Source organism: Caloenas nicobarica, chromosome 12, assembly GCF_036013445.1.
Source record: "Caloenas nicobarica isolate bCalNic1 chromosome 12, bCalNic1.hap1, whole genome shotgun sequence".
Classification (NCBI taxonomy): domain Eukaryota; kingdom Metazoa; phylum Chordata; class Aves; order Columbiformes; family Columbidae; genus Caloenas; species Caloenas nicobarica.
In genome coordinates this window covers 4,022,592-4,050,012 of record NC_088256.1, presented here as the reverse complement: position 1 = coordinate 4,050,012, position 27,421 = coordinate 4,022,592, and positions in this window count along the sequence as shown.

The window sequence follows — 27,421 nt, the reverse complement described above, 5'->3', positions numbered from 1 at the left end:
GAAAAATGCGTTGTGTGGCTTTTTTTTTTTAAGTGTAATTGAAACCTTCTGATGCTATTCAGAATGTGAAATTCCCAGTTCCAAAGACTGGAGGAAAAAAAAAAAAAAAAAAGGTAGGAAAAGACCTCATAGCTGTCAGCACACTTACCTAAGTTTCCATTATCTGTTGACATGACTGCAGCACAGAGACACTCTCCCCTGCTCCGCACAAACCCCTGTGCCTGGAAACGCATGTGTTCACTGTAGGGTTCTGTAGTGTCGTCTCGTGATGAAAAAAGTATAAACAAATGCGGGGACTGGTGATTTCAGTCTTTGTGGGGGAGCCAAAGTAGTTTGATGTTTGATAACTCATGTTGTGGTTAATAAATGCTACCCATTTAATATCAACTGAACAGATTGACTTGTTCGCTGGTGAAGAAGAAAACAGTGCTGGCTTTGTGTCCCGAGAACCAAGTGGGAGATGCTGTTGCTTTATGCTGATGAGCAAACAGGGAAGTGAATACTTGTGTGTAATAATCGGGGTTTAAGTATCTTCAAAGTTTATATGAACACAGATGTTCTTCAATTGAATGACAAGATGTTTTTAAGAAAAACAAAAAGGAGGTTAAGAGGAGACAGGGAAGCAGCTTTGAAGGTAAAAAGATTGTATTCAATGTCCTGCCTGTACTCACTGCATCTGTTTCTCTCCAGGGCATCACCCCTACACAGTGTAGGTGTGTAGGAAAGTTTGGGTTATTGTGCCATGCTCAATTACAAAAATCAATTAAGTCTCATGTAACCTGTTTGGACAGTGTGTGCACAGCACAAACCACAGCTTGTATCTTTGGCAGGCTGATCAGGTTAGCGTTTTGCCCTCAGTTTCTTTTAAATATTTTTCTTTGGAGTAGGTTGGTACTTGCCGTCATTGTTTTTCTTGTCTTAGTTCTGAACTGATGATGGTTCTAATTTTTTTACATGTTTTTAAATGTCTTGGGTGCTTTCGTACTCCTTTCTCCCTTTCTTCCTATGTGTATATCTAGTTGCTTTGAATGTACTTGCTTTGAATTTTACTTTTTTCCCCTGTAGGTATTACAGAAAGCGTGACCTCAGTTCTTTGGCTTGTTCTGTTAATAGCATACCTGAATACTTGGCAAAACCCCATCATTCAATGACTGCTGAACAGCTCCAGGTTTCTTTGGGTAGCCAAAGGAAATATAAAATTAATTAGCAACATAATTTAGGTCTTTACCTGCCTTGTAAAAGTCCACAAATGTTTGTACTATTTAGAGGCTTCTGGCTAAGATCCTGTTCTCCTGTTTGAGCGTATCAAATGCTGAATTTCAGCTGAATTGCCGAAAAGTTGACAATTAGTATTCGAGATTCTCCTAAAGTCTTTCACTGTTTTTATGCATTCATTGGCAAGTCAAATTGATTTCAAATTAGATGATAAAAAGGAAAGCTTTTTTCTTAAAAATGGCATTTTAATACCTTAAGTGATGTTTTCCTAGCTGAGGGCCATGGGTCACCTTGGAATTGCATCTGTTTTGTTGTATCAGGTTACTTTTAGGCACTGGTGGTTTTCACTACACAAAAAATGGGGAAGACAATTCCAATTGAGTTGCAATATGTTGAAAACACCTTAAAAATCCTTCAAAAATTAATTTATAATTATTAGCCATTAATCTAAACATAATTATTTCCATATAATATATATACTAGTGCAAAAATAATTCTTAAATACACCCATTGTCTGAAAAGAAACTGTAAAATCTAAGCCATTAGTCAGAAGTGTCTTTGAAAAGGCAATACAGCAATGTCATTGTTAATGATGTGTGACCTGTACACATGTATATGAGTTGCACTGTACTCCATGGCTGTATAATTATGTATAAGTGTAAATACTCTTGCCATACTATCATTCATTTCCATATAATTCAGAAAGAATTCCACCTGAGGACTTTTGTCTCCAATAGGAGCAAGTGCTAGATTGTTACCACTTGGCCATAATGTTACAGATCTACATAATACAACTGAATTGTGGGTGGAACAGTTGAAAAAATGAAGCGACGTAACTGAATAATTTCTGATTAAAGACAATTTTGCTTTAAGCTGATTGATAATCTAAGAAACGGACATGGGTGTGAAAAGATAAAGGCTATTGAAAACTCCACTTCCCAAAGGAAACCATTAGGTAGTAATGAAAAAATAATATTGAATATTAATTTATACATCACGGAATACTCTAGCGATAACGCAAAGTAGCAACAAGTCAGGAATACTTAGACTGAAAGGGAAAACTAAGGTACAACTGAGAACAAAACTAGGTGGTCCCACCTTTATTGTGGTGCTTGAACAGCAAATTTATTTCGTCTGTCTGGTCAACTTCTCTCTTTGAGAACAGCAGAATGAGTGTTTGTAATTACACATCATTCAGGTTTCCCTTCTTCCTCACCCTTTTTTTTTTCTTTTACAGATTTTTTTAACAGGGAAAAAATGCCTTATCTTCTTCCAGAAGGGAGGAACAAAAGTGTGGGAATTTCTTCAGGGAAATGAGAGGGAGGGAAACAGGAGTAATAGGATGTGTTGGGGGCAGAAAAACACCTGTGAGAGTTATCTTTTGGCACAATATCCCTTCTCAGATCTTTCATGGATTATTTGAAAGAAAGGAGACTGGAACGTGAAAGTCCTTGTGTTCTGACAAATCACACTTCATAGTAGAGATGTACTGGAAACTCTTGCGAGTTTTCTTTCTGATTTTGTTCTGGGATGTCTGTCACACTGAGTGGTGGAGAAGTAACAACTGTGCCGTATGGAACATCAATAAGCTCCCGTCTGTGAGGACAGATAACAAAAAGAATTGTTTTATTGCTTTCTTCTTGTAGGTGCAGCACTGACTTCAGACTACAGACTCCAACAGAGTTCAGGTTTTCCATGATACACATGGTGGGTGCAGCGTTGTAGGTGAAGCTTGCGTTATACATCACTTGTCAGTGATGACCTTCTGTTCTCTTTAAGTATTTATTTCAAAAGAACCTTCTTCTTCTCTCCTCTCCCTATAGATGTCTTTATTTCAGCCTATGTAACTTTACATTTTACATTTATAAATATCAACCCGGTACTGGGACTGTAGAAATTGGTTCAGAAAAAAGTTACAAGAGCCTTCACAGCCAAAGGTTTACATTTAGTTTGCTCATTAAAGAAGAAAAAACCTGAACATCTTTCTTTTGATACTAAAGCTCACTTTCTGAGCAATTCCCCAGTTTTGCCATTTTTGTGACATCCTGCTGATTTACTCACATACTTAGTGAAGAGAATAGATGTCAGCTGGAAATGCAGGTTTGCATCCATCTTAGTTTCCTCCTACAGTAGTTCTCGCATGGATTGATTATTTACTTGGAAGTTCTTATTGCATCCATAAAATAGGTTCAGTTGTCTATTTGCCTTCATAAGGAAAAACAGAGACAGCACAACATACAATAGTTTGCAGAATTTTGGAACGTGCATTTTCTGTCTAGATTGGTTTGTTGTATGTAAAATACCTAGCTTTTGTGACTGACTGTGCCTCCGTTTTTTTTATCTGGGTGGGTTTATAAAGCTCAATTGACATTTCTCATTTTTACATCAGGTTCTGATTCCTGAATTTTGATGGGAGTTTATCCCTTGGAGAAACTGGTGGGAGAATGTGGTTCTCTGTAGGTCCTTTGCACTTAGCGTTCACTTGTCGCTGTTACTCTAAGTGTTGTTTCCTGGATTTTAGCTGATTTTGGTACTGGTGTATCAAGATGATACAATGTTTCCTTTCTTTTCAAGTACATTAATCCTATTTTCAGGAAGAAAATAGTTCAGACTTGACTTTATTTCCTTGGCAGGGGCCCAGTTTTGAATCAGGACATGTATCCAGACAGCAGATGGTCCATAAGATGCTGAGCAATAGCTGACTCAAGCCCTTCGTCAGGGTGACACATGCTTCCCCGGTTCCCATTTTCCGAGGTTGCGTGGTAACCAAAAGGTCAGCCTTATTCCCTGAACAGTGGAAATCAAATGTAAGTTCACAATACTGAGTATTTTTCATTCATCAAATCCTTCAGGGCCCATTCATTGCTAGTGTACGTGTTCGGGTGGATCTTGAGTTTTCCATGATTGCTTTGTACAGCTGGACGGATGTGCGGGCTACGTGCCCTTGAGCCAGATGAGCATCCCAAGCTGTCCTGATGCTTCAATGTGCGATTGTAGCTTCCTTGCAAGGGAGTGGAGTCTTCCAGTTTCAGTTGTTGTTGTAGGGTTATTAGGTATACATTGAAATGTAGAAAAACCCCTTTAGAGGAGGGTGGAGCTGATGTTCTCCTGCTTCTCACAGGACTACTTATAGGTAGCCTTCGATTATCTGGAAAAAATGTAAGAGAATCTGTTTCCTTTTCTGACAAACTTAGCAAGTGCTAGGATCAATGAAAAGCAAGATGAAACACTATAATCTTTAATAAGTAACTCCTTTTATCTGCTTTTAAGCTAGTGTTTTCATATTGATATATCTTGCACAACTGTCAGTGATTTGGTAATAAAATCCAGTGTATCCAGAGAGGCTTTGGAGTTCTTTTTAGAATGTGGTTACCTAAGAAGTTTAGGGTCGCTTTTCTGTGGCCCTGATTTCGCTAACCAATCCCTTTTTACTTAAATGTGTATTTAGCATAACTTTGTGTGCCAGCTCTGGTCCTTTTAAAAAGATCTGTGTCTGCCCATTCTAGTTCTAGGGTTCTAGTCCCAACTTCAAGAAAATACACAGCTGCTTAGAAAATACATTACTTACTTCTTCCATGAAAAATCTGGAGTTTTTCTTCTTGTTTGTTCCAGACCTGTCTGTGAATGCTTTGGTTTAGATATAAATCTGAAAAATTACATGGAAGACAAAAATCTGTCCATTTCCTTTGGCCAAAATGGAAGATACTGATATCTGATAATGTTGCTGTTAAATTTTTGGTCAGCCACAGTGCCCAGTGACAAAAAATGAAACAAGTAGAAAGGTTGGTTTATGGTTACACATGTGGATTATGCTTTCATAAAAGCAAATACCTTACATTTATTCTTCATTGCAAATAATATCAACAAATACAAGTGGATTATCTTTGACATAAAATTTGTTCCAGCATGGTTCTGAAGTTATTAGGAGCCTGTGAAGTTGTACTGATAAATGCCTTTTTGATGTCTGATTGACTCAGCATGCCACTTGGCAAAACTTTTATTTTATTCCTTGCAGTAAAGCATAGGTGAATTACATTTGAGTGTATTCTTGTTTGGTTTTAAAGTTACAAAAACACTCATCCAGGTCATGATTTAACAGTCTGTTATAATATAGTTACCCTCAAATAGAAAAAGATAAGCGACAAGCCATAATCAACTGTGACTTTTGGCATTCCATGAGGAAGATTTAAGCTTCAAAAAATGGCTTCGCTTTCTTCTTTCTTGGCTTCTTAGTTTAAATGTATAATTTTATTAAAGTAAATATTGCTAAGAATAACCACATTTTCCAAGTGAATGAATGTGCCCTATACTTTGAAACATTTTTCTGGTTTGATTTTTCATCATGGTTAATGTTTAAGTGAAAAATCAGCACTTTGCCTTGCTTCTCAAATACGCCGAGCTGGGCAGCGTAGCGCAGATGCCATGGGAAGCATGTATGTTCAGCGCCAAACACAGATGTTCTCTGTAAAAGTGGATGCACTTGGACACTGAAGCCCCTCATATGTGCCTGACAGGCCATTGCAAAGTCACTCTCAAGGCTTTAGTGAATGAAATAATGGGAAATGTTTTGGCAAAGGAGTAGGAGTCATTGCACTTGGGTCTCTGCTGTCTTTGGCCAGAGGTTATCACTTCAGCAGAAGGCGATTTGTCATTAAACCTCCATTGCTCCAGTTAATTCTTTATGGAGATCCTTCTACTTTTGAGTGTTGCCATAAATGAGGAACTTAGAAATTGGAGACAGGTCTGATACCCTGCCTTTTTAGTAGCAAAAATCTGCAAACAGTGCTAGTGCGTTCTATGTGCTAAATAACATCAATGTGCATAAATCAGCGGTGACTCCCTGACAGATTGCTACATTCCCAGCTACTCTTCCAGATTTGCATGGCTCACAACCCAATGTGGTACTTCACTAGGTACAAGATGCAAAATCCCCGTGTTTCCTTCCTGTTTTAAAGGCTTTATCCCCCAGGTAAAGCAGCAATATTCAGTCTCCAGCAGCAGAGGGTCTCGATGACTTTTTGCTGGCAGACGACCATCTTTCCAGTTGCCTCGTATCTTCCTGCTCATTTAAGGCTGCTTCTCCTCTCAGAAGTCGTAGTGTCGTCTGGATGGTGGTGTTCTCTTCTTGGTTTTGTGAGCAGAAAACAGCACTCGTGTTTCTAAACCATGTTAGTCTCTTCTATGCCAAAGCAACAGTTGCCTGTGTTTACCCAAAGTTTATTTCACTGCCTTGTAAAGAACTTGTTTGAAATGGCTCCGGTCTTTCAACACTACAGATCAACTCAACTTAGCTGCAGATTCTCGTCAGAGTTTGGCCTGCTCTTTGTTTTTTATTTGGTCTGAAGTACAAGAGATCAGACTTTCAGAGAAATTTTAAACTTGTATGTGCACATATGTTTTCTTGCCAAAGTACTAATGATGAAAAAGAGCGTTTCTGACAGCAGGCAAGTTTTCTGTTACGTTTCTCCCTTCACACAAAAATATACTGTATCTTATGTATTTGATTTACAGTTACCTGGGACTACTAAGAGAAACTTCAGTGACAAGATTCTGAAAGGTGTACTTCTATTTGTACAGAGAGGCAGTAGGAGAGCCTGGCGCAGGGAGATTTCCCGTCTTCTACTGAGGAGAATAAAATGCCTTAAGGGCTGAAAATTGTGGGTCTTTTATCACTAGACAGCAAACAGGGTGATGGCCTTCTCAGGACAAACACATTACATCGCTGTAACTGAGTAAAACTTTTTTGCCTGTGTTCTCAAGGGAAACACATCTCTAATATTCCCTGTGCCCCGTTTGCCATTTTTCATAGGCTCATGGCTGTTTATCACCCTTCTTAGGCTTAGCAACACCAGATTGCTCTCTGTGCTGTCGTTACATTAATTATTGTTAATCTTCATTTGTAATGAAGATATTAATAATCCTACATAAGTCAGTGGTTGTTCTGGGAAACTATTACAAGGGTGTGACATTCTGCTTTACCTGATCTGTACTAATTCAACCTGCAGCACTGCAGGTGCCAACAATCCTTTGAAAAAACTTCTAAGTGCCATTTCTTCTCGTCCTCTGTTGGCTTCTATCTCAGTCTATTTTCTTTCTGTTTGCAGGCTCGCTGTCTTGTGTCTTAATGGTCTTGCGTTCCCTTAGAAGGGGAACTGGGTCCAAAGCTCAGTCTGAATTCTTGGACAGGCATCATACCTGGAGCTTCAGATGGCATCAGAGTGAAAAGCTACATAATCTTAAAAGTGGCCATGCACTTATCACTGTGTTTTTATCCCAAGCTGTATCAGGTATTTCCTTCTACTTTTCATTTTCCCAGGATTCTTACTGCACTCTGATTTTGTAGCTATTGCTGGCATAGTTTGTTTGTTTTTCCCCCACCTCTTACTTAGGATTCCAGTAAAATGCTTCCCCAGCCTAGGGAGCAAAGATTTTTCAAACCCCTCAGCATTCCATGGAAATGCTGCTTTCCAGTGATGAGCTGAGGCCTGATGGAAGAATTAGAAACACAACAGGATTTTTCTAAATAGGTTTACTGTGATCTAAGTGTGTAACTTTTTAGTTCCATCCATAATTGCTTAGGCATTGCCAGGCTTTATGACTCAAGTAGTCTTCTTGAGAACAGGTTAGCCCTTCAGTATAGCAACACAAGCGATAATTCCACTGATACCGAACGTGGTTATATATCTAGTGTTCTTCTGATGTTTAAGACTGATGTGCTCTTCCACACTGCTCACAGATGTGGAAATGTGGCATCATGCTGTCCTATTATTTGGCTAAGCTTAAAGCAGTGATCACACTGACGGAAGTCACTCAAAATGCAGTTCAGTCCCATAATTAGTGGGAGAACAGACCCTGTGTCTCTGGATTATCTTGTGTCCTGTCATCTACACCATGTTTTGAAATTCATAAGTAACTTGATTTATTATTACAGTAAAGATCTGGAAAGTGACTGAATAGCAGTTAGTGACCCTAATAAATCTTCTTGCGTTCTACTGCTTTTGGTGGTGAAGGCCATGTTTTTCCCAAGTCCTTCTGTCGGCTTTAAAGAGCAATTATGCTCAACAGCGACTGAAAAATACACTTTCAAAAGCTTGTGAAGGCTTCAGTGAGGTACACACACTTTCCTTGTGCTGCCTGTTCTAGCCCTCTATACTTCTGTAAGGGTATATTGTAAGATCCCTTTTTATATATCCTTTCCTTGCAAAAACCTTTTACTGTAAATAGGAGATTATGTTCTAGTAAACATACCTGCTACTTCCAAGTAACAAAGTCATTAAAAAGTCAATAGGCCTTTTATGTAACTCAAACTTGCTTTCCCTCTTCACCTTTTCTTCCCTGCTGCTGTGTTCAAGCCAACATCCATATCCACTAAAGCAGGGTGTGCGTAGTAGCTCGGGGTCCCAGACAGCGTGCTCCAGAATGGATTTTTCCAGCAGCTTCGGATTTGCCTGGCTGGCTTCTTGGCTGGCCTCAGCTCAGGCATTTTGGCCGGCTCCACTGCTGGCTGCTGCCTCAACTCCCAGCGGCTCTGATAATGGGGTCAGCTTGCTCCTTGAGATACCATTTGCCTTTCTAACTAAGCTCAGCCCGAAAATAGTTTGTACTATTGCACCAAACATATAGTCTAGTGAACTGGGGCTAATATTGGTACTTATATATGCGTAGGGGAGGGGGAGAGCAAAGAAATAATCTAAGCTCCCTGAAGTTGTTGTGTGTGTCAACATGTAGTCGTATTAGTGTGTCTCATTTCTAGCCAGTCCTGCTTGCTGCTTTAGTCAGGACTCCTGGGCTTTCACTTGGTATGGCTGGCGGAGTTCTGGGGTGGAATCCTGGCCTCAGCTTTTGTCTAGCTACTGCTGAAAAGAACAGCTTCAGCAGGAAAACCTTTGAAAAGGCTGATGGGAGCTTGTGACTTTGCTGGGTCACTGGCACCACTGTTGTGTGTTAGAAACCGAGGAACAGTTCTCCTGCTGCAGCAGGGTTCTGCAATAAATAATCGATGCCCCCTTGTTCTTTCCGAAGTAGATTGTGCTACATCCAATTGTTCTTTCTGCAAAATGAACACTGTAAATATACTCTCTACACTATAGCAGTATAGCTACAGGTATCATAGTCTTTATTTTAGAGGAAAGTTAAGTTTCTAGGGCTGGACACATGAACCAAATGGGAACAAACGCAAGTGCTGGCTGAGCCCTCAAGGAGCCTGGAGCAATAGCTGGCTGGGGTGTGCAGTGCCTGATCTGTGTCAGTCCGCAGGCTCATTCCGGCATGTTTTTGCAAAGATGATGAGAAAGTCTGTTAAGAGGCTGCCACCTTGAACGGGTGACTGCTCTGGTGCACTCTGCCTGTCCCTTCTTAGCCATCACCTCGAGAGGATTTACAGGTTCTGTTGTAGAAACAGATTGCGTAAAGTCATGGATTGAGAGCTCAAGCCCAGTTTCTTTCCAGGAACTGGGGACCCGGGAGAAGAAGAGAGGAGGTAGAGTGTGTGTGAGGCAGCCACACGACCGAAAACCAGAGCAGCTGTGACTGGGAGTTTTAATCGAGCTACCAAAATCTGCCCGTGAAGTTCCATATCTCCTGTCTATAAGAGGAGGGCAGGTTGTGAGCCAGTGGGTCATGGAGAATGTAAGATTCGTTGAATCAGAAAGAGTAAGAGTGCGTGACTTCTCACTCCTGTGGCTGTAGCCCTTACCTGGCAGTGAGGTTAATCTGTATAAAATCAATCAATCAATCAGTCACGCTTGCACACTCTCGCTTGCTCGCTCATCCAACTACTTTATCTTCTTTCAAAACTTTAGAAACAAGTGCCTTTTTTTTTTTTTTAATAAGTGAAAAGCTCATCAGCAAGAGAAGCATTACAGTCACTTATTTGAATGAATTACAGTCCTGGTCAGAAATTATTCCATTGCATTTTACTGTGGAAATACAAATCAAACTTAGACTTCCTACAGCTACCCTGTTTGTTCACAGGAGGAAAAAAAAAAAAGCTTACTAATGGTATAATATTAGAAAGTAGTCTTATCTAAAAACCACGAAATAGTAAGCAAAGTGACATCAGAAAACCAAAAATTATCTTCATACCTTTTTTAAGGTATCCCTTATAAAAATTTAAATAGGATATATTGATCATGAACTGTCTGTGAAGGTATTATTAGTAATGTGTTCTTAACCTAGACTTCTGATTTCTTGTCGGTGTGTTAACTACTACAAATTCGCATTTTTTGATGTCACATAAACTTTTAATTTTTAATTATTTTAATCTATGTCTCCCAAGTATGTAGTAAAGTATGAATTAAATGTGGCATGTATTTCAGAGGGGAGTACAAAATAGCTTGATCCTCAGCAATGGAACTCCTGCTAAGCCACAAGTAGACTGACTATTGTAGCAGTACAGCACATTTTTCTTGGTCTTCTCTCTTGGAGTTCATATCTGTGTGTTTTGCAGAAAGACAAACTGAGAAAAATTTGGTTTAGGAGACTCTACATCTGAAAAACTAGGGGGCTGAAATGGTGAGGAATTTCTGATTAAAATCAGTATTCTGGCCCTTTCTGAAGGTCCTGCTTTGAAATTTCCCTCATTCAGGTGTCATTCCCTGTTTCTTTACAGTTAGCACTGCCTATTCCAACTTGTAAAGGGTTTTTTGTAGATGTGTCTGAGACTCGCATCTATTCTAGAGATATTTTACTGCTCAGCACCAACTTAGAAGTAAATTGTGGCATAAAGAAATTCAGTTGTTTGCCCAAGCTGGATTTGAAGTTAACAAAGGAGCTGGGAAAGAACCCAGAGCTCTGGATTTCTTCTGCACTCTTCATTTGGTTCTGCATTATCAATACTGTCATGACTTAAAACGGGGGAGAGGAAAGTGTCGGCCAAATTGAGCTGTGATGTAAATGGGTAAAGTGAATTTGCATACTTTGATGCACTGAGGGAACTACTGGTTCAGTGATCAAACCCTTAAAATTGGAGAGGATATGTTAGGGAGAAGTCAATCCCAATTGTTGTTCTTTTCGGTTGGAAAAATCTGTAGTCCCATGAATGAAAGCCTGCTCTGGCACCCTCCCCAGCAGGGGTGGAGGTGGAACAAAAGGAAACTCCACATTTTATATATTCAGAGAGCCACTACAAAGGCAGAAAATATTTTGACTCTGACTAAGTAAGGTCTTTGCACAGCTCAAATGGTCTCCCAGGAATTACCAGCTATGCTGGAGAAATCTGGGAACAGCCCTGAGAGGGTCATTGGTCCTTTTTCGGGTTAATAATTTATTGCATTAACCTTTTTACCTTTATCTAAAGGTCAGCAGAGGTAACATGTTTGTGAAGATCTCCTATAAAAATACTTCTTTATTTAACGGCTCATTTTCCTCTCCTTAACATGGTATAGTCGTTGGAAACATCTAGTCATGCATTGGATGAAACCCTGCTTCATATTCTCACCTCTCTGATCTTATTCCTTTCAATTTTTAAAGCTATTCTGGATAAAGTTCTACACTGTGTAAAATCAAAACTCATTAAGATTAAAAAGAACAGGCTTCACACGTACAGATTTTTTTTTTTTTTTTTAATATTAAAGTTACATCTAGCAAAGAACTACGACCTAATGGATGGAGAGTGAAATTCGTTATCTTGAACTGCCTAAGCCTTTGGGACTCTTTTTGCGGGGTGAAATTTTAAATAATTCTACATATCTGCTCTGGAAACTTTTCTACGTGGTCTAGCTCTGGAAAAATGCTGTTGGTTATGGATGGCTTTTCTTTTGCGCTTTTTTTTCGAACGAGTGCTGTTGACTGGAGACTCATAAATGGAGACTTATCAGTTGCTTCTAATTTATAGCAGGTGAATGATTGCTCACCACCAGTATGTTTAAAATAATAAACCAGAACATGACTTAAATATCAGTTATTCAAGATACCCATTACGGGCTCAGCCAAGATCATCTCTTCTTGCCTTGTTTTTCCATCTTTTTTTTTCTTTTTTTTTCTCAACTGTAGTGTTGTGCTGGGCAAGGGACAGTGGAGTTCCTGAGCATTCCACCCTCGACTGCCTTTTCCTGCCAAGGAACAGCCCCTCCCTGTCAAGTGCTGCAGCAGCTTGATCCATCTAATACAGATGGGACATTTCTAGTGGTCAGAGCACAGCATGGGCTTGTTAGTTTTATCTTTTTTCCTTTTTAGCCCTTGATATTGTTTTTAATAACTATCTCGGTTTTCCCATGATAAAAAATTCCGTCTTCTGGGAATGTTGTGGAGTTGTGAAGAGATTCACAAAGCTGTGAAGAAAGAAGATAAACGCAACATCTTAGTAAACATAGAAAGATTTTTCATAGATTTCTTTACATATCCCACTTTCTTTGGGAACTGCTGCTCTGTTCTCCTTTACTAGATGTCAGAAACATGAATAGTTTCACTGGTTCTTCACCTAAACTGCACTGTAGTCCTGCGGTCCAGCTGAAGGTGCTTCGATGGAGTATGAAACGCTTAGCTCCTGTTGGAGCTTCGCCTGATGCATGGAGGTCACAGGTACGGTGGAGCCTTGAGGCCAGGGACCTTTGAGAAAAGCCAAATCCCACTGACAGCAGCGTGGTTGGAGGCACATGGTGGGTCCTCCTTAGATGGTGTTGAGTGTTGACTCTATCAAGGCCTTTGCCATGACGATGGCTCCGCACGTTGTGTGTTGCCTGTCTCCCAGCTCTGAGCACATGGGCTTATGAAGTTCCTTCCCACAGCACCGAGAATATCCTCTTAACATGTGAAGCTGTCAGTTTTTCTGGTTAGCAAGCTTGTCAGAGGACTACTGCAGTGTAGGTTGCTCAGATAACCTGGCTGGTGGGATGTCTGTCGTACCTCTGCTCTCGGGCTGAATTTTAAGCAGAACATTCCTAAAAATTATTTCCTAACCAATGGAGCAGTTGTATGAGCTCAGTGGGAACCTGGGGCCGGCTTTCAGTTAAAGGCAAGGGTAAATGTGAGATCTTATCAAGAAAAAAAAAAAATCATCCCAACTGCCAGGTGTCACACTATTGATTATTATTGATTATTATTGAAATCCATCCCACTGTTCTTTGACTGACAAGACCACCAGAATTAAGCTTGACCAGCTTTGTTTTGTAATTTACTGCAGCCATGAGGCCTCATCTATTTATTTATTTATTACTCCCCTCGCTGACGGTTATTTAGTCTATAACCCAATTTTAGATCCCCCCAAAAAACCTTCTTTACCTTATGGTCATCACAGCAACCATAGTACTTGACATTAATAAGGTTAAGGAAGGAATTCCATTGCCTGAAATGTTCATTCAAGAACTGGGAAAACCTTTCTAATAACAGAAGTGTGTGATTGCCAACCAGTGGGCCGTAAAACCCAAGGGTAGACTTTCGGAGAGGAAAAGAGCAGATCTGGAACACTGGGGAGAGAAAAGGGGAGAAGAAACAAAGTGAGACGAAACACCAGAAGGGAGCAGGAGCTCTTGTTGTGCTTAATAAGGTGAGAGTCATAATTAGTGCATAATTTCTGTGCTGACAGGGAAATGGGAATAACACACATTCTAGCAGGCCCTCCTGAAGGAGTAAAGCAAACCTAAGGGAGGAAAAAAAGAAACAGAAAGATTTGGGGAAAGCTTCCAAATATGCATGGGTTTTTTTAATTCTTTCAGACTAAGTTTTACTTAGACAAGTCTCCTACTTTTCATCTCCTCCCTTTTCTGTCTGCCTACCAGAACTGTAGTGTGCTCAGTTACCAACCAGAGAAAAGATTGCAGTACCTTTCATAAAATTTTATGGAATTGCTGTTTGCTGTTTCATTCTAAGCTAATTCACAGCTCGGCAGTCTAGTCTTTCTTCAAACATTCTGTAGCTGATTTCCCATAAGGAAACCTGCAAATTGTATAATAGGAACTTGATTCCCAGAAATTAATATTATGATCTCTTGTGCATAATACAGTCCTTAGTATTCCACATGTGGTTGAACTGGCCTCTTTTAGAAAGACCTTGGTCTCGACTGAAGTCCCCTGTGTGATGGAGACTGACACGTTCCTTGGGAACCTGTCTTCACTATTAAAAAATTCCATCTTGCTTCTAGTTGGAATATAGTTGACTTCCAGCACTTGATCTTGTTATGCATTTGCTAAGTTCAAGATGCCTTATCTTTTCCTTATAGAAGTAATTCTGAAAGATTGTGTTCAGATTATTTATTACATTATTTTTTTTCTGTGATAAACTGAATAGATCAGGTTCTTTCAAGCCTTTTATTAGGTATATTTCCCTGATTTTTTTTTTTGTTCTCCGTAATTGTTAAAGCTCTTTATTCCCTGTAATTTTTTAAACTCCTTTTTAAACATGGATGCTGGACTAGCTTCTTGCACTTAGCTGCAGTAGGCAGCATTGTAGCTCACATTTTAGAGCAGAATCAAATTTTCTTTTAGAGCAGACTGCTTCAGAAGGCAAAGCAGCAATAAATAAGCCATGATTGTGGGTCTGGGTAAACTGAAATTGCACCATAATGTGGTGAAAGAGAGGAATGTTTGAACCTGTTTCTGTGAGTGACAGAATTATGTTGATAGCTTATTTAAGCACATGGTAGAGTCCTCCTGACAGCTGTTTTACCTGCCGTGGTCAGACTCCAATCTCAGCCCCAGGGAGATCATCAGCCATTCAGATCTCAGTGGAAAATTCAAGGGTCACGTTCAGTCTAGACCAAAAGAAAACTGTTGGGAAACATAAGCGTCTGCAAACATATTTAAGTACTGTTATGAAGAGGACAGGGACCAATTATTTTGATTAGGCAATAAGGCCAGAGCAGAGAACACTTAGGAAAAACTGTCTAAGAAGTGTTAGTCAATGCAGTAAGGTTCCAAGGGAGGTGGCCAGTCCCATCAGTTGAGATATTCAAAGCTAAGCTTGACACCCGTCTTTTGGGGATAGTTTAGGGATAGTGAGATCACTTCTGCTGTGAAGCAGAGTGATGGATTGGGTTGACCCAGCTGAGATTCCTTCCAAGCCTAACGATCCTGTGGTTCACAGTCTGCCAGCACACCCGCTTAGGCACTCAGCTTCCCAAGCAACTTTCCAGAAATAAAATCTTTTAATATGAAGTGTGTGTGTGTACGCACACGTACGTGTGCAACTCCAAGCACGGGCTAGCAAGTTGCATAACTGCTTGGGATCTATTTGGACATTGCAAACAGTGTTTGAAAGGGCAAATCCCTGGCCAGCGTTGTGCAGAGCTCTGCTGTTTCATCTGTGCTGCTACTGACTGTGCCACAGAACTCAAACCAAGGTAATTCTCCAAGAACATCCTGTATTTTCTTGCAATTCCAAGTTTCTGTCTGAGTGCTCACGAATCTTCCGACCTCCCTTAGATATTATAGCAGGCGTCACAGGGAGACGTGTGAAACGTGTTGTAGTAGGTGTTTTGAGACATTCACGTACCTCTTACTTTCTTAAATATCCCCTGAACTTAGGTGCACATCTTCAGAAGAGCGTGTTTGGATCTAGTTGACTTAGTCAGAATTCTTCTGTGCTGTCTTTGAAATGAAAGCCCTGTGAAAGTGGCTGTGAGCATCCAGAAGTTATCCTTCCTTCTCCTGCTTGAGGACACCGCTCTCAGGGAGGTGGCTGTAGAATATTGATCTAGGACTTCACTCCAGGAATTTTGGCAGTTCACCACTTTAGTAAAAGAAAGGAAGCAAAGAGAATCAATTTAAGGAGGAAAGGAAGGAAAAAGATATTTCACTTTTTTTGAAAGTAAAAATCAGGTGCTGAAGTTCATTCTCTATTAGGTTCAGTACATCTGGGAAGGCTTGAAGTCCTGTTAATACAGAATTATTTCTGTAGCTTCATTCCTGGATTTTTAGAAGCTGGACTTCTAATAGCTTGGTTTTCAATAGATTCTTTGCAAGTCTGTCTCTATGTTATTCCGTGTGACTCATGGAAGGTGTGTAACAACCTTTCAGTGTGATCGTTCTTTGGCTGCACATTTTAACAGCTGCCTTCTAGCAGAAGGAAAGCACAATAGCTGCAGAAGTTATCTTCATCCCCAGCACAGCAGTTGTTCAAGAGACATGTGTACACATGCTGACATTTCCATGCAAAAGGAGTAGGGATGGTTGACTCTAATGAGGTACGGTTTCTTAAAATGCTGATATCCAGACCTTTAATTTGAGGTTGGGTTTTTTTTCTGCTGATGTTTATGCTGCTTGCTTTCTGAGTTCCATTAGGTAGGAAAGTGAGACGAGCCTAATGCCTTGTAAATAAATACCTTATACCAGCCTGTACCAGCTGATGGTGTAGTGAAACGGTTAGTCTTTACGAAATGGGTTCAGAAGGGCCAATTCACAGAACTGGAGTTCAGGAATGTTTGGCTAGTGCTCAAGACCAGCATCTTTGTACCCGGTTACATTCCAGTTACGAAACTGAAGTACCACTCAAGCCCTGAACGTGGGGGCTTGAGAGTGGTCGTGTCTCTCCTCATCATGCTTAGGTCATGTAAATAAATACTGCCTGTCCATTCCTCACAAACTGCAAATTAAACAGTGTGAGTGTAAGAAAGAGGTAAGGGCATCAGTCTGAAGTTTAGCTCACAAGTGGCTTTCAGAGCTGTTGAGCCTCTGGGAAAAAAAAAAATAAAAGGGTTTCTTTCTCAATTTCAAAACAATTCGTTACCTAACATTTTCTCTCTCTGCTTTTAAACAGAGAAGAATAAAGGAAGTGCATTTGTAAACCTTGACTATCATCTGCTGTCTCGAGAGGTCTAGGATGAAATAAAATCTGAGGCTTGGACACTGTTCTACAGTGGTTTGTACCAGAGCTGAGCTCAGTTATCTAAAGATAAATCTATACAAACATTATCTGGCTATGTTATTGTTAGTGTTTGCCCTGGAAATAGCACTAAGGAGTACTTATCATAAAATGAAATTTAAATCAACAACGCATCCTGTTCATTTTTCAGCTTCTAAACCAAAAAAAATCATGTTCACAGAATCTAGCCAATCTGAGAGATTCTCCTTTAAACATATAGTTTTATTATGAAATCAGGGTTGTTCACTGTTATTATATGTCACGCTGGTGGGTCAGAGCAAGATCACCTTCTATTTGTTTGAGGATCCTGCTTCTATCGACTGAAAACAATGCTCCTGCTCTGCTAAGGCTGCTGAGATCTTTTTAATTCAAGAGATGAATAGTGTGCTGAGTATACGGTACAGAGCCCTAATGGAAGTTTCATTACACTGCACTAACACTCTACCCTAGCGTTAGCTCTCCCTTTCACCCTGTTTCATCAAGATTAAAGTGGAAATTCAAATTTTAATACCCCGCTCCATTACAGTGGTGCAAATCCTGAACAATCCCCTTTAAATCTGCTGAGTTACCATGATGTAACCAAGCACAGACTAGTTGCAGTTTCCCTGAAGGTAGTCGTCGTCTTTTTTTTTTTCTTCTTCTCCCAAATGTAGGAAAAGCACTATTGTGCTACTGGTGGCATATCTGTACAATAGAAATTTGATTTTATCTGTTCTCTGGCTCAGCAGAGCTGTCAGAAAACAGTAAATTAAAGTGAAAATTTGGAAATCTACATGATTCCTGGAAACTTTAAATATTTCCTTGCACTTAGACACCTTCAAAACAAGCTGATTACAAAATTTCATACTGGGATTTTATGTTGTTGTTACGCTGAAACTACAAATTAGTGTTTATCAAAAAGTCTGAGCTTATGTGGCTGTAATTCCACTCTGAAAGGAAGAGCAAATAAGTAGTTTTTTCTGGTGGACCTTTTTAGAATCTTTTGGTCTTACATTATTTCAAAATGAGATTTAAATACATTTGACTTGGCGTCTTTCACTTTGATCCCCAAACAACTATTAATGAAATCCCAGAATGCTGATCGAATATGAGAGTACAGATGTCACACTGATAATATGCAGAGTACTTGGGTGATTTGTGGAGGAATAGAATCTAGTTTGTAGCATTGTTTATGTTTATACTGCTATCTAGGGTTCACCTTACAGATATTTTCAACCTCGTGTTTGCCAGCCATCGCTACTGTAAACCCCTTAGTTCGGCCTGTCGTTAGGATGAAGCTAATATATTCCTCCCCTGCTTACCTTGCAGCCCGTATTTTTCTGCAGATGTTGGGGCTTTATCCAGCTGCAAAGCTCTTGAGCACAAGGACTCTACCTCCACCAATCCTACGGGGCAGCTGCTGAATTCTGAACCTTTTCTGCTGCTTCCTCCTTCTAAAGCACATAGAGATATGGCCCAAGGAAAGACAGATGGTTCTCTGACTTAAGTTTTAGAACCGTTCCCCAGAGTATGAAGTGGGATGCGAATGATTTTGATGCAGATGCACTGCATGGTGTGGGCTGGACATGGCGCTGTCATGGTTCAGTTGACTAAGGACAGCCAGAAGTTCACCTCTGCGTATCTGTATAAGCAAATCCTCTCCTTTAAACAGTATGGGAATCTTCTTGATTTACTGTATCTTTTCCTGTGCTTTGACTTCTAAAAATCGTTTTTCTTTCAAAACAGCGTGGTCATTTGTCTTTCCAAAAGCATACCTAATCACCTACAGCTAAAATTCCTGCACGTTAGAATCTGTTGTGTACAAATATTTAAGTTCACGTCTCACATTTAGCAGTGTTTTCTGGTTTGCCTTCAGTAGCTGTTTGGATTTAGTGCTTTTATGTGGGTATTGCAATTTCAGGCAGTGCCAGGAAAAAACTAATAACTCCTCTTTAGCAGGGCTTAGGTTTTAAAAGTTAATAAGGGACACTTGAAAACTGGCAGCTTTTCAGTCTAAGAAGAAAGAATAGTACTAAGTATGATGTAATGAAAAGGGAAAAAAATAGAAGGTCTTTCCTTCCATTTCTCTTGCCTCCCGTATGGTCTTTGCGAGTAGGGGCTGAAGGTGGGATGCAGAGTAGTGGCGGTGGAAGGTTAGTGATGCTCCCGGGTCTGTTTGCAAGTGTCTGACAAGAAATACAAGTTTCCAGATGGGTATGCAATGGGGTTTTTTTTCGGTGGTCATTTCCTGGATGTATAGGAAATAGTATTTATGTGTGTGGGTGTAACTTAAAAAACAATTTAAAAAATTCTCTAGTCTAGAAAAGAAAACCAGCAGAGTTAAATCATAAATATTGTTTAGTCACTGCTGGACTGTCTCAAAATCACAGAAGTATCATAAAGTCCAATGGGAAAGGATTAGGAATATTAGGGGGAGAATTTCTGCAGGCTATAGAAGTGTTATTGCAGAGTTTTTACCAGGGATTATGAGCATTAATCTGTGGTTACATCTGCAATTTACAGACCCCCTGGGACTTTTTTCAGAATGTGGCCATACACTGCTAGTAAATCACAGCCATGTGATGATGAAGACTTGTACTTGTGGCAAGGACGACAGAGCATTAGGAACCCCATTCAGAGCTCAAGGCCCTTATTTGGTTTTATCTTCATCCTCTATCACCTTTTATTTTGGATATTCCCAAACAGATTTGTATTTTCTCTAATGTAAACAGCAGTATACAAGTGGGCAAGTATGTGATTTTTTTTTTCAATTATTATTCTGCTACCATGATTGTTTTGTCATGTAGCCTATGTTTAGAGTAATTAATAACTGGTTTAGGGGCTAAAAGAAAACCTACTGGAATGACATCTATCACAATATTTTACTGAGGAGCAGGTAGAATTTACAGTTTTTCTGTACCAAAGAGAATGAGTCAAAGGCCTTAGTGCTCTGTTTTATCCATTTTATGCTGAAAGGCCTGTGATGGGGAGCTCAGAAAACCTGCTTTTCTTTGCGCTGGTGTGCTGCAGTCCAGGGTTTCTCAGACCAAATCAAGCCCTGGTCGTGCTCGGCGTTCCAGGGACGAGGAGGGAGAAGCATCATGTGAGCGAGATGGTTTGTAAATGCTTTGAGACTTCTGGATAAAAATGTAAGCCAGGGAAAAATGGTGTTCTAGGTTTAGAACCAGCTGTCACACATTTGTAGGCATGAAGATGGGTAACGCTAAACGTCAAGGAGAGCATCGGCAGACTCCTGCTGTGGTTATTTTCCCCAAGGGAGACTCGTGGAAGCTATACAACGCTTTTATCAAAATATGTTTGCTGAATAATGGAAAAGCTTTTCACCACTATTGTCAGAAAATTGTAGGAATTTAAAAATTCTGTCAGAGTCCTGCAAAAAATTAGCCAGCCCATTTTTCCTTCACTTCAGCTGTCAGCCAAAACATTTTGGCAGAACTTTTTCTTTAAGAGCAGACTTCCCAGAAGTCAACACTTCGTTGAAAGCCATGTTCGAAAAATTATTTTCTTTTTTCATTGGAAATTACATTGCTCTGTAAGAAATTGTGAGGGGAAAGTTTGATTACTAAATGGAAAACTGAAAGGTCCGTTTTGGTTTTCTATTTTTGGGCAACAGATCTGGGCAAATGCTCCGTTTGATTTCAGTGAATTACCTTGAGGAATGCGATTAATCAAAATCAGTTAGACATGGATATAAAGTGCAGTCTTGGGCAGCTGTAGTTATTTCACTTGAAGTTTGGATTTTACATTCTGGTTTCAGAATCATCCTAGGCTTGTGATTTACCTGAAAACAGGCTGGGAAATGTTACAAGGTGTTGTTGGGATGTTTGTGCATCTGGTCGGCAAAACTAGTAATGGTGAATTAATATTTTAATATTTCTTCTTTCAAACCCAATACACACCTTAGTAAAAAGTTTATCTTCCTGATGCGTTGTGTGAAAATACTTTGTAGATGCTATGAAAAGACTTCTTAGACACTATAAAATACAAATAAAGAACAAGAAATAATAATTAGAATGTGATTTGCTACCCTTAGAAACATGGTGACTGGATAAGCTCGTGCAAAATCTAAAATGAAGAAAAAAGTACTTGTCTTCATGGTGTTCTTCTCTTTAGAGAGAGTGTGTGAGAGGAATAACTTTTGTATTGTATTCATTCTTACTTTATCTAACCTGATCCACTTCTCTTTAGACCTGACTTATTTTTTCGGAATAAATCTTGTCTTTTAACTACTTCAGACAGATTCATGAGCACCCTTTCTGTCATACCCCATGATGAAATGAAAGTTGAACGGTTCCATAAAAGGGATGCTAATTCTCTCAAGAGCAGCATCTCCATTTAACAAGTAGAACAGTACACATCCACTTTATGTATACTATTTTTAAGTAAAAGTTTAGGAGCATTAAAACCATGTAACCATGTGTGAAAAGACCAAACCCACCTATTTTTTTTTTTACTGGAATTTTAAGGAGGTTTGTGATGGAGCCCGGGAGTGCCTGGCTGTATTACAGCTGAACGGTGGCTGTAGGAAATCAGGTAGGACGTGTGGGGAAGCCTGTAGACCTTCAGACCGGAGTGCTGTAGTTTATGGTGCCCAATATCTTAATTTCTTTACAGTAAATAGGAAAAAGTCTTCTGTATCTGAAGATTAATTCTTAGGGGAAGTCAGGAAACATTGTCCTTATAAAGTGGGCCCAAGGCTCAGCTGTAAATCATTATAGCTGCCTTTCAATCAGTGAAGTTACATTAATGACAGCTGAGAATCTGTTACAAGAAAAGCCTTAGTGATTGCCACAGTCCCCTTGTAAAGCATCAATGAATAAGATATATTGTAATGACTGTAGGACTGAAACTAGTCCTGAGTTTCCTATAAGCTGCTGATATTTGCACATCTAGCCAACAGAGTGCTTTGGGGGGAAAAAAAAATAAAATTAAGATGCTATTTTTGATATCCGGTACTAGACTGCGTCCAGCTAGACTGAGGTTTTGATTGGCTCTCTCTCAGTTTTGTGTTGACCTAAGCCAACTCTCCTATTGCAATGTTAGTTACTGAGAACTTTTTGCCTTGTTCCTTCTTGGGGATGTTCTTGCAGGTGACTTTCAGTGTGGCACTTCAGAACAAATGGAAGGAGCCAGGCTTGCCGTGCTGCAAAAATAGACCATTTTCATTTTTTTCTCAGGCTTTCTCGGCAGCTTCTGTCATTGATTTTCCTACTGCCAGAAGACTAGTGTACCAGATTTCACCACCAGTGCCTCAGCAAGGCTATTCTCTGGTTGTTCAGAGGCTTTCTTATAGAACAGCTTTTTAAGTTTGATTGCTTTTTTTACTACCTTAATGCTATTCCTCCTGTGTAAATCATATTAACACCCACCTGTGCATCTGCAACATAAACAAGGTTATTGGACAGAATGCTGCAAATTCTCATAATTCCCAACTCTGCGATCGGAGAAGGTTGCTGTGGGAATTTTCATCTGATGAAAGGTCAGTTGGGAAATGTGAGGTCTGACATTTCTGTTTTGCACAGACAGCTATAATTATCTTTGTATTTTTTAGCTCCGTAATTATTGAAAACAGATTTAAGGAAAGCAAAAAAGAAAGCAAAACTTTAATTCAAAACGCACTAGAAGAAAATGCAAGCTGTTTTCATGAGCTCTCCCAGCACAGTCAAGAGCTTTGTTATTCCTCCCTATAACCTCCTTCTGTCCATCTCGCTGCATGAGGCTTCTTTCTGTAAACATAACTCCTGATCGTGATGTACCAGCCACCCATTTAAATGCAAGTGCCAGCGTGTAAGAAGCCAGCGCTCCAAATGCGGCTGAGGGACACAAAAGCGGTTGAAAGGTTTTCCTTTCTGCATGAGGGACAAACCAGATTCCTGCCCATAGAGATGCTGTCACTTCTACCCTGGGGCTATGTATATAGCATATATTTATTTCATTGCAATGCAAGAGTGATCTCAGTGTGTCAGACACGACGTCCAGGGGCCAAAAGTCAGTGCCTAGGGAAGAACATAAGAATAAAATGGTGCTTCTTGTTATACTTTCCCAGTACTTTTGTGATTAAATTACGGCTGTCAAAAAAAAAAAAAAATCCTTTTGTTTCAAAAATAAGGAAAATTTTTCTCACTTTCCCAATAAAACACTTCAGTGTAAGAAGCTCTCGTTCCATTGTGAATGAGGTTGTGAGTGAAAGGTCCAGGCTGAGGGAAGGAAAACAGCCCCCGACTTAAGTGCAGCAGCCTGGCCGAAGGGGGAGTTCTGTGTATCAGCTTTATTTGTCAGACAACCTAAGTTGCTGCTAATACTTCTTAACTCAGAATATATTTTACACATTCAGTAAAACGTAAAATAAGCACAACTGGCATCATTATATAGAGTGCAATTCCCACTGGCTTAATCGATTATCTTCTTTCTAGGAATCATGTGGATATGAGGAGCAGTGCTTTGTGATGGGAAGCTCAGCTTTATTACAGCTTTCTGTTAATTGCTTTCTCTGCTAAGCTGCGTTTCTATTCCTGCTGTGTATTTTGTTTCCAGCTACTGCCAAACATCAAAATAGATGTTTTATCAGTTTGGCCCTTCCACTTTGCACCAGAGCCATAGCTTGAAAATACAGTAAGTCTGCTTTTAAGATTCCTAGGACCTGGTAAGAAGAAAGTATTCTAGTACAAATTCACTGAGATGGGTTCAGAGTATCTTAAGTAGATTAATTTCACACCGATTGACTTTATTGTGGTTCGGGTTTTCTCTACAGTACCGGTGTGCTTCTATGCCAGCTCCGATGTTGTCTGTTACCCTGCTGCTGGCAAGGAAGCTGTGTAAAGCTGGTGTAAACTCCGCTTTGGGCATTCCTGCTAATTTTAGACAAACGTGTTCATACTCATAGCTCTCAACTGTGCTATTGAGTGATCTGGTAGTGCATGACCTGGTGTTAGTACTTGTGTAACTCTGAGTAACCTGGAGATGAACTTGGTATGTCCAGTCTGCTACTGGTTTTTCTCCTGAAAAGACATCTACAAGCATAATTTTCATGAGAAGAATCTCGCATAGGATGAAGTAATAGCACTGTTACATTTTCTGAGCTTAGAATTAGAATTATTTAAATAAAGTATCTATGGATAAATAGTGTAGTCCTATCAGTTATTAAGTACTTTAAACTCACATTGTGCGTTTTATCAGCCTTTGACTCTGCAGAGTGTAACGGAGGCATCTTCTTTTTTAATTTAAATGAAAGTATTATCTCTAAGTTCTATCAATCTGAAACTCAGTTTGAGGCATCAGAACAGAGCTAATGTGGCAGGAGGGGTGATCCCTGGGACAGCGATTGTTTTGGATTGGAGCCTTTGGGAGAAATCACGGGCTGGCTTCCTTTCAACCCTCCTCCTCTGCTCCGCTGCCCAGCTTCAGGTTTTAAGACCTTTATCCTGAATAAAGCCCAGGAGCATGTATAGAAAGAAAGGATTGTACCTGACAAGGGATAATTGAAAGGGTGTAAAAGAAGGATGGGCTTTTTAAAACTATCATTCTTGAAAAGCGTCTTGCTGTGACTTTCCCTTCTTTGCACTGATTTACTCCCGTTTGCTGGCATGTGGTTGCTGTCTTCGTTTACATGGATGCTGCCTCACACCATCACTGTGCCCACTCAAAGCATTCCCAAAACTCCCGTGGGAGCACAGGCGGCCTTGAAGGGCGTTTGGAGGTTAGAGATGGGTGTTTGCCACTTTGTTTTTAAACTTTGTGTGCGTCTACAAGGAAGTGCATCTTCCAAACTCTTTTGAGAGAATTTAAAACATATTTTTCTACTAAAAGTATTTTTGCGTCTATTCTTGCTTTTTCAAGTTGGTTCTGAGTTTAATTCAAGCAGAATGCTTTCATGCTTTCATCTAAAATTAGCTTGCCTGCATTTTTTATCCATTAGACCAAAAGAGGCTGTGGTGCTGTTCTCCCACCTCATCATGCTGTTCTGCTCAGAGGGCAGCAGCAATGCCAAGCTGTAAAGATCCATTCCAGTGCTTGTATCTGGCCTCTCCGAAAAGTCACACGTAGTTCTGCTGGCAGCGTAAAACCAGACTCTGGGTCTGTGATGTGGTTAAACCTATTGACAAGTTGCTGAGCTGTCTAGTGATGGTGTTTTCAGTTGCTCTGTTGTGCTCATTCGAACCGCCGCAAATGCCATTGCTGTTGCAGCACAGTTTCGTGGAAATGCTTGATGATGTTCTGTAAAGCCAAACAGCGAAAGAGAGGACATCTGGTGAAAGACTGAGATGCACGTACCCAAAGGAAGGGGGGCAAGCACTGGGGAAGATATGGATGTTTGCACCAACCTGCCATTTCCCAGGAGCGTTGTGAGCGGTTGCCCAGAGATTAGGAAGCCGGGAAATCCGTACAGCAGACAGACTAACGCATGGAGGGAAACTGGTGTAAGTTTGATCCGGCACTTAGAGCAGAAAGCAAGCAGGACAGGAGCCAGGTTTGGAAGAATAGCCAACAGAGACCAGCTACCTTAACGCGGTAAGCTGAATAATAAATAACTGCTAGGTTATAATGGAGTAAACACGAAGTTAAGTCCCCCAATCAGCCCATATCTCCTGTTTAGTCTCACAGAATGTTAAGGATTGGCCTGGGAAGCTGGTAGTTGGCAGATTGTACAGAGGCAGAACCCGACACCAGCCGACTTCCCGAGAGCTGCTGGGCTGTGTTCAGTTCTGAGAAAGACTCTCAGATCAGTCTGGAGACCATTTACCGTCAATCTCAGATACTTACTGATATGACGACAGTGTAGATATTGCAGAGAACTTTCTGCTGCTCTGTGAAGCCATTCTTGGAGAAGTTATGCTTTTGGAGAACGCCCCCGTTCCCTCACAATTTAAGTTTTTCGTAGACTTACATGAGAATTCAGCCCATGGCTGTTGCGTTTGGGGAGCTGGTGTCTTTGGATACTTGAGGGGCAGTGTTTCTTTTATTCACTTATAACCAAGTTTTCAAATAATTCCGCAATTGCTATTGTTAATGTCTTGAGACAATATTAAATTCATTGGACGTACTAATTTCTGTGCTGCTCTACAGGGCTTAGCTGCCCAAGTTGTAACACTTCTCAATTTCAGTTTATGTGAACTTGGACTCATCTGTAAATGGTATCAGTAACTTACTTAATGATTTCAGACCTAGAGACATGGAAGCTGTGGTAATGTGGAGGAGGGTAATTACAGCACAGATGTGCCTAAACATCTTTGGGTCTTGCCAGACCATTTCGTGTTTCATTGACTAAGAGGCAGCATCGAAGATGTTCACCAAATCTGAGTGTAAATTGGCATTTAAATGACTGGGAAGGTGAATGACACCATCAGCAGCAGCAAAGGAATATCTGGGATGGTGCTGGGATGGGAGAGGAAAAACTTGCATTAGCTGTTGCTGTGCCTGACCTGTGTCTGCGTTTCACCAGGCTCCGGTCTGTAGAATTAAGCAATCGTAACTGTGGTCTTCCTAAACATGTTAATGCAATCGGTTGGCTTTGTTATGACTTATTCTTTTTTCGTCACAGCATTGCAAAGTGCCTCACCCTAATTTAAACCATATGGATTGGGATCATGTCATACTTGGAAGCAGCCCAATCAAACAAGGCATAAGAGGGGTGGGCAGAGGCCTCACTTGTTTTAACAAACTTAAAGAAAATATTTTGAAGGAGGTATTCCAGAAAAACATGCTTGCTGAAAGGTCTTGGAACTGACGTTTCAGCTCATGGTTCATACTGGTCCTCAGTTATTGTTGAACGTCCCTCATAGGTATGATGAACACAGACAAAGTTTAGAATTAGACTGAGCTTCATATTCTTTTGTTGTAAATCCCTGTTTTCTGGCTGAGAACGTACACAGGCGTAAGCATGAGCACCATAGTCTTCATGCATATTTTACAAATTATTCTGTCTAGTGGAGATGGTGCTGTTAATTCTGCTGATGCATGGGATCCTGTGCCCAACCGGCTCGTAAAAAAATGTACAGAAATCCTCAGCGTTTCTCTGCTGAAGTTACTGGAGTAAATAGAAGCACCAAGAAGGAAACTGGTGACAGAGGGTAGTAGAGAACTGATAATCCCACTGGCAAAAGTGCTGAGAAAGGAAATAGTCTAGCGTTTCATTTACCAGGTTTGAAATCATTATTTCTAGAAAATGTTCTGATGCATGTATCATTGATTTTTTTTTTTTTTTTTTTTTTTTAAATGAGGTCATACTGTTATTCAACCTTTAAAAATAGCTGTTTCACCTTTTCTGAGCATTTTGTCTGGATTTGTTCTCAAATCAACCTATTCCTTATTAAGGAATAAAACAATTTAAGATGCCCTAAGTTCTTTTGTATAAGACTCAGCAGTTGCCTAACATTTACATGTAAAAATACCTATACTTATAGGACGTGTTGCC